Here is an 8,251-nt window from a genome sequence, read left to right on the forward strand (position 1 = left end):
CCCTGCAATAATTTCTCATGTTTTCCAGCTAGTAATCTACATTAGCAAGTCATGATTATTCTTAGGTACTTTTGTTCTGGAGTACCCAAATATCAAAGCAACAATGCACATAATTGCACTGGTCTTTAAAATACAAAAGCACTGGGAACTAAAAAGTTCTTATGTACTGCTTAGTCTGGAAAGTGAAAAGAATTTTAGTTCTCTATCCCTGTCATACTGCATACAGAGTAATACAATCCCACAATCTTAGAGTCATTATAGTTCTCTTAGAGGTAAGAAATACCTACTCTGACAATTGCAGAATCTAATTAAGACATCACATACTGTATTTTCTGTGTAATTTAGCTAACAAATTAAACAGATTTGCATTTATGAATATACAAATTATGACTTCTTTAATGTGTTTTGCATTGGACAACATTTCTACTATGTCTTACATTAAAGCACTATATACCCAAATGTTTGAATAATATAAGGGAAAAGATATTGCAGACACCATGGGGAAGCAAATAAACTAATGAAAGCATTTAAGCAGGAAAACAAATATTCAATTCTTTAAGTAAAGTAAAAAAGAGCACCCCATTTTACTGAGTTCCATCCATCACATCATTCCTTTAGACCAAATTTCTTAAGAAACCTATGGGGACTTATGGCTGAACTTCAGAAATATCATGCAGCTTATTCTTAGCATATCAGAGCTTTACTGGAACACAAAGGCATAACATACTCGTAAAAGTAGCTGTATGAGCTGCATAAAAATATCCTCATGAATAAAGCAGACACTAAGGATTTTCCTTATTGTCCAGAATTTTGGTGGTGGACAGCTAAGAGATAGACTTTGTAAAGATCAATTTGGTTTTAAACCTGATGGAATCAGAGCATCTGTGTGTGTATTTGTGAGACTACATATCTGTATACAGTTTTACATTCAGAAACAAAATGCAGTAAGGGTCTGTAAGTTTTGAGTTATTCCATCTGGAAATAGATCACAAAATAGGTGAAGGTGACAGTTATAGTCTCAAAACTTTCTGTTTGTTTTGTTGCAATGAAGTTCAAAAGGAATTGAAATAAAATCCCTCCACGCTGAGCATATTTTTAACCATTTCTAGTGGTTAAAAACATGTATCTGTGTTTTGACTGATACTGTAAGATTGACAAGATATTACAGTTCACTTTTACTTACATTCATGGGCTAAATTTAGCAATGCTTGCACAGTGTAATTAAATAAAATTAGATCTGATAATTCTAAAAGGCGCTGATTTGTTTCATATAATTTTGAATTGCATTAAGATAAAAGATGAATTAAAAATGAAGATTTAAAAATGTCTGAAAGTGCTTTAAAACCTATCCAGTTCACACACTTAAAAATGATCTTTTTGAGTGATGTGTGAAATTCACAGAAGAACATGGTATCAGTAGAAAATTAACCAACATAACCGTTGATTTCAATTTCCATTTTATGGTCTCATTGGTTAAAATACTGAGTGATATAAAAGTTATTTGGATTTATCTCACCCTTTAGAAAGCCATCTGCTATATGGATCACCTACTGTGAACCACTTTTTTAAGACCTCATAAGCTGAAACATGTTGTTTCTTCAAAGAATTCTCACTGAAATAAAATTAAGTCATATGTTTGATCTATACAAGTATCTACATAATACGAAATTATACCAAAGAATATTCAAATAATCTGTTAAGGACTGAAAAATTAAGAAGTGGTATGTATGGAAAATAATTTTCAGGTCCTTAAGTGAACTAGTAAGCCTTAAAGCGCTTAATCAGTCTCACCTGGGGCCTCTGCATTCATCCATGGACAAGGAGGCTTATGCAGGCTCAGTTCAGGGGTGTTAGGCTCTTATTTGAGCTGTGTTGGAGGTCAGCTGATGTTCATCCCAGTTACAGATTGTTGTGGTGCATGTTTGTCCCTAATAGTCTGTTCGGTTTCCCCCTGCTTTGTTGGGTTAGTCTAAGTTATACCCCCCCACATCTAGCTATCTGTCTTCCCTAAGAACTATCTATCCCTTGATACAGATCCCTCTCTGTTCCTCTCCTTTTCCCCTCTCTGAGTTGTCAATCCCACCATAACCCAGCCCCCTGCTTTGGCAATCCCCTGGAAATCCCCTAATATTGGAAGCCCCATTGGTTTGTTTGCTCTGTTCCCCTCCCGCTGTGCTCCCCATTTGGTTTGTATATTGTGAATCCCGCCCTCTGATCCTCCCCTGTGTTTTCCCTATTGGTTAAAGACTGTATCCTCTTCCTGAGACCTCCACCATATAAAAGCTCCTACACACGCAATTTCTGTGTCTTTCGTGCCTGGACCTTTCAATGGAATAAACCTCTTTTGGAAACCACGTGGAAGGCCTCTCCCTCATCCTTGCTCCTGCCCTCGATGTGGGACAGCCTGTGCCGTGGAGCATCAGCCCTACAGCTGTATCCCAGACTGTGCTGCTTTCTGGGAACAGCCTGCTCTTGGCCCGGGGCTGGGAGCTGGCTGGGGAAAATCCGGCACCACATCAACAGATGTGAATATATCCTGCCATGGAGCTCCTGTATCTGCAGCCTGGCCTTCCCTCAGCCCTTCTTCGTCACTGTGGGTGTACCCAGACATCGCTGGGTCACTCATTACTGTTGTATTCCCTTTAGATCTGGGTTCTTGGTTGTCCCTGGCTCTCAGCTGTGGGTATTTCCTGCTCTCCAGTGCTGCAGAACATGGCCTGGGCCCTGCTCCTGTTTCCTGTCCCGTGGGGATCTGCTCCATGACAGTAACACTAAGGAAGAGAGCTGTTGCTAAGATAATTAGTCAGCCAAGACCTTTTAAAGAACACCCACAGATACTTCAGGAGCAACTTCCACAGTCACAGGGAATAGATAAAAAAGCCTGGCAGTAGTGATCTCGTATCCACATTTTACACAAAGTAAGATTCTCATTTTGTTTAAGGACCTCCTGTGGAGTATGTTTCAGACTCTGGCTCAGGGTCTTTTTAGAAATACTGAGAGCAGTCCCTTTCCTCTAGTGACTCTGGGGTGGCTTCTATATTGATTGGTCTGAATGAAATACCTCATAATTGATCTAGGGGCTTTGGAACAGGTAACCTGGAAATTTATTTTAATTCAGAAAATGTGGTCTCCTCAGGAATAAAATATTCTTTGTTTTGCAATTTATAACATCATAATGTCTATCTACATGGTGGTTAGAATGACAATAAGCATATCTCTACAAAGGCTTACCTCATTTCCCTGTCTTTTTTTTCAAGTTTCTCTTAATTTGTGAAGTATCCTTTGAACGGTATTTAGTTGGGTATTTGTTCTCCTCTCACATTCTGAAACTGGTTATTTTTCTGATGTTAGCCCTGACTGTGACAGGCCCTATTGCTTTTGTTACAGGCCTTTGGTGTCAGATCTCAGGGCCTTAATGCACACAAAACAAGACTTTAATGAAAATTGCAGTGGGGTATACCTCACAGCCTTTCTGAGTGGTGATAGATCTCTCTAAAGTTAGAAGCAGAAAAAAAGCAGAAAAAAAAAGCAGAAAAAAGCAGAAAAATTCCATCAAGATATTTTTCTGACAAAACGATCACATGTTTTGATGCCTTTCATGTTCTCACAGAGGTTGTTCCCTTTATATTTTTTATCTGTGATCACATCAGTTAATTATCAGATACTTCATTATACTCTACCCAGCTGAAATATTTCTCTTTAAATTATCATTCTGTAAAAATGCAGATTTTTAGCAGTACATTCCCTGAACTACTATACCTCTACTACGTCCTGATTCATGTGGTTGAAGTCTTACCTTTTGAAAATCTGCAGTGGCTCTGTCGTAATTCCCACCATTTCTCTTAACATTCAAGCTTCAACAGCGAGTCAGTTCCAGCCTAAGACTATCAGTATTTTTTCAACTAACAGTGTTTTCTCTCTTTCCCAACCAGTTTAGGCACCCGACCTCAGTAGCTAAACTCTGCAGTCTCCAGCCAGCTGGGAAAATAAATGTCATTGGCAGGTAAGTAAAGCTCCTTCCTTTTACTGATCATTGCAGACATAAACTCTCCCTCTGGAGGAGGTCTGGTGGGTGAGAGAAAACAAAATAAAACATTTTCAACACCTTTTGGCCCCTGAAGTTGGAACAAACAATATCACTTAACTTAAAAAGTTCACTATTTTAAAGTGTGAATGGAGTCCTCTCTTTCCTAACACTGATGATCCTCCTAAACTGTAATTCATTGTTAGAAAGAGAGTAACATTATTTGAAAACCTTTTCAAGGGAAATTTTTAGAAGTCAAAGAGAATAAATCCCTTTCCAGCAACAAAGGATTCTTTTTTCAGAAACATTTGTTTCTGTTTTCTTTTAAATCCAGCAGAATTTTTTAAAGAAAGGAATTTATCTAATTTTTGGTTAGGTTAGATAAAAAATGTGCTCTCTAAAGTTAAGCATTTAGTCAACCTTTGAGACTGAGAAAGAGCATATCATGTACTTAATTTTCTTTAAATGTTAAATGAGAAACCTAGAAATGTAGCTTGCTAAGACTAATTAGTTTTTTTCTATATTTAGAAAAAAATATGACCAGGATTAGGAAATGTTATTGAAAAAGGCTTACTTCTGCTAGGAAAAGTAATTGAAGCAAAGCTGGATTTGGGATAATGTGTGAATGTGCAATCTGGGAGAGAACATAAAGGCTTCATTTTACTATATTTCTATAAAGACCATTGGAGCTATGCAGCAGTAGTTCAAAATAATGGATTTGATTTAGACCAGGGTTTGTGCCAGATGCTCTTATCACAGACCCACTGGCAGAGGGGGTTTGTATGGTCAGTGAGCTTGTGTTTCTTATCGTGCCAGATGCCGGCTGTGGCTCCTGCAGAGCAAGTGGAAGGAGCTGAGACGTTCCACAGGAGAGAGAAATATTTCTTGCGGGCAGATTTGTCTGCAGCAGATACTATCTATATTTTATCATTATTAAGGAGCTCTGCAAACAACATCTGCTCTCCTCCAAGGCTGCATATTTTTTGGTGTGGGTGGTAGTGCTGGGATCAGAGAAGGAGCTTCCAGCAGAGGAGCTGTTATGTAGATAAGCAGGCAGCCTTAACTGTGTTGCTCCAACATCGTTACGGTTGGGCTCTGAATAAAACCTGCAAGAGTCTGACAAGAACTTCTGAAAGGGGCTTTGCTCTGACAGAAATGGGAAAATATATTTGACAATGTTTTATGGAAGCGTCAGGAGCCAACTAAAAAGATTTCCCTACTCTTTTGAATCAGATTATTATTATTATTAATAAAGAATAATCAATTAATGTAAAATTCTACTGTGATTGAGGAAACAACTGATTACTTTTTGAGAGGGCTTTTGCCATGTGCTTTGCCTTAAAGTAAAGCTAGTAGAATAATAAGTCATCTCCAAACTGTTGCTTTAGACTAACCATTTATCTGATACTTGGTCTGCAGCACAGATGTTTAGGCGAAATAAAAAGTTGTGTCTTATTGAGATAGATTCAGTAATGTTTTTAAATACTTTTAAAATATGTTTGACTCAGGTATTTCCTGAGGATTCTAATCTTTTGAATACAAAAAATTATGTATTTTTTTCTCATCTCCTTCTAAATTAAAGTTCCTAATAGGCTTCCATAAATCTTCTACCAGGGATCGTGACTATCTTAAGTCTGAGTTGTAATTATTGAATGTACTGATAAAGATTCCACAACAAAACACGCAATAATGATCAGACAGCTAAACAACTTTAAAAAAAACCAACCCAGGTTTATACAACTGCACTAATGGTCTTCTTTTCTCTTTTTTCTTTAATTGGTGAAAAAAAACCCTAATTTTTTTTTTTGTCCTAATGTCCTACTGAGACATGCTGACACATAAAAATTGGAAAAAAACCCCTGGATCCAACCAGATTAAAAAACCCCAGAATTCTGATTAGGAAAAAACACAATGCCAAATTGACATGGTGATCTTCTGTAAAAAAAGCAGTGTGACTTATAGGAAAAAGGGTAATGTGGTAAAAAATGCTGTAAAAATACAGAGGTGATAGATGATATTGACAAATGTGATTTTAGAAATTCACCACATGAAGATCAGAAGTTTATGAAGCGCTTAGAGTCAGTTTCTTCTAATAGCCTATTGATATTTTTATTTACAAAAATAAAGGATGTATGTTTTTGCTTTAAAGAAAATGTATTTAATGTGCTTTTAATGATCTATGTATGGTTTTACATTTTGAATCTAACAAAGACTCGGTATCTTACATAAAAAATTCACACTTTTATTATGAATAATTTAAAAAAGCAAACCTATTGTTATTTCAAATAATTTTTACTCTCTGATTCATCTTGTTTAATCATAGAAATGGGTTAGAAGGTGCCTATTTCTCTAACCCCAAGCTTCCTTCATATCACTCTATTGTTTTACATGAAATGTAACTTTTTCTTTGGCTTGGTGAGGAAGAAGCTGAAAATACATTTGTACATCTTCATTTTTGAAATGGATTCTCTGTGCTACTTGAAGTGACTTATAGGAATGTATAAAATGAGAATGGAAACCCCACAGTGCAAATAGAACTTTCTTTTCAAAAATGTGCTTTCAAAGTCCTCATGCCAAATGCATCCCTGGTGCAAATCAATTCCAGTAGCATTACACCAGGGAACAATTCAGATATTCCTCTCCATGTCAGTGACCCACTGGTAATATCAATCTATCTGCCATGCTACTTTCAATTGTGTTTCACTCACATTTACAGAATTAGTTACACTTTATGGCAGAAAGTACTAAGGTAGCCTTTTTTCCCCCTGTACTTTCAGGAGTGAATGCAGTGTTAGTGAATTGCGCCTTCTACTTATTATTTCTCACGAGATGGAAGGAGCAGGTGTAAAAGATTTAATGAAGCAACTGTCAAGTTGCAAGGGTCATTTGTGTGTAGAAAGCCATAAATTAGCTGGTTCTTAGGGGAAATTACCTTCTACCTTTACAATGTTGCCATTTATAAATTATCATTAAACTCCTGGGAAATAGCAGTTTGAAAGTTCAGAAAGGAAACACCAAAATCCTTTTATATTTGCAGGTATATCACAAAAGAATGTCTGAAAGAACTTGTAGTATAATAATAAGCATTCAAGGGAAGCTTTATGACCGTAAATTTTGTTTGCTTTTGCAAAAGTTGGCTGAAATATACAAACTAAAATCCTTTTTGTATAGACAGGATAAGTTTGTGGTCATTGGAGGCCAGTTTACTAGCTGAGGTAAGTAAATCTGCCAAATCATAATACTTTTTGTAAGATGTTTCTACTCCTTAAAACATTTTTGTTTTTAAAAAAATAAATATATATCTATAAGTGGAATAGCAAACATTAAAATTATTTTATTATTTATCTACTATGTAATTCCTCAGGGTTTTGTTGGGGAATAATGGTCGTATGAATACCTTTAAGAAACAGACTGTAGCTCTGCTGCATCATTATATGGCAAACAGTTTGATAAGAATAAGCTTCTAAAAAGCAATAAAATCTGTAAAAGTAATGTTCTTGTCTCTTTTGGTAACTCATCTGAGAAATATCACAGTTTTCTTGGAGCTGAAAGAATAGTTTCTGCTGGTAGCAACTGATATGGCAAAAGGAGTCTCATAAATAGAAAAGTTTGAAACAGCATCCTTGAGAACTGTCTTTACTGCTGTTGCTATTAAGCAGATATTTACTTGATGGAGAGTTGATTAAAAAGGTGTGTTCTATGAATAATTTTAATTATAATATTTATAATAGTTATAAGCATATACTTTAATCTTTTTTCTCCCTCTCAAATAGACATTTGACATAACACTGTTACGATAGGAAAACATGAAATTGTAAAGAAGATAAAAATGCACATTCTGTAAAAAATATATTCTGCATTTTGGTAGTCTGGAGGAAGCTGGAGACTATTTTTCCTCTCCCTTTTTGTGAAAATCAATAAAATTAGATAATGTTTTTCATGTTTTGCAAACTTTAATTATTACTTAGGGGGACAATTTTATAAATATTTGCTTCATTGCTACTTTTAAAGATTCTATCAGAGCCTTTTTTTTTTTTTTGTTGGAAATTTCTTTCTAGTTTAGAATTAATTCAAGACAGTTTATAGCTGCTCTTCATTGCTCTTTGATTTTACAAGCTTTTCCTTTTCTAGTGCTGATTTCCTCCTTGCTTCCACAATTGTATTTACACTCCCTCTCTGGCACTGTATCATTGTGTTCATGAAGTTAAATTCTTCTGCTCTCTACCC

General features: G+C 35.9%; 1 long non-coding RNA gene across 1 annotated transcript; it reads left to right on the forward strand.

Moving 5' to 3' along the window:
- The first annotated feature begins 2,224 nt into the window (after positions 1–2,224).
- LOC147654394 (uncharacterized) lies at positions 2,225–7,516 on the forward strand. The gene is made up of 3 exons (XR_015285143.1): positions 2,225–2,593; positions 3,933–4,003; positions 4,841–7,516. It is a non-coding gene; the product is annotated as an uncharacterized LOC147654394 (long non-coding RNA).
- The last annotated feature ends 735 nt before the right edge of the window (positions 7,517–8,251 follow it).

This window comes from Cyanistes caeruleus, chromosome 3 (genome assembly GCF_971803275.1).
Source record: "Cyanistes caeruleus chromosome 3, bCyaCae1.hap1.1, whole genome shotgun sequence".
In the NCBI taxonomy this organism is placed as follows: Eukaryota; Metazoa; Chordata; class Aves; order Passeriformes; family Paridae; genus Cyanistes; species Cyanistes caeruleus.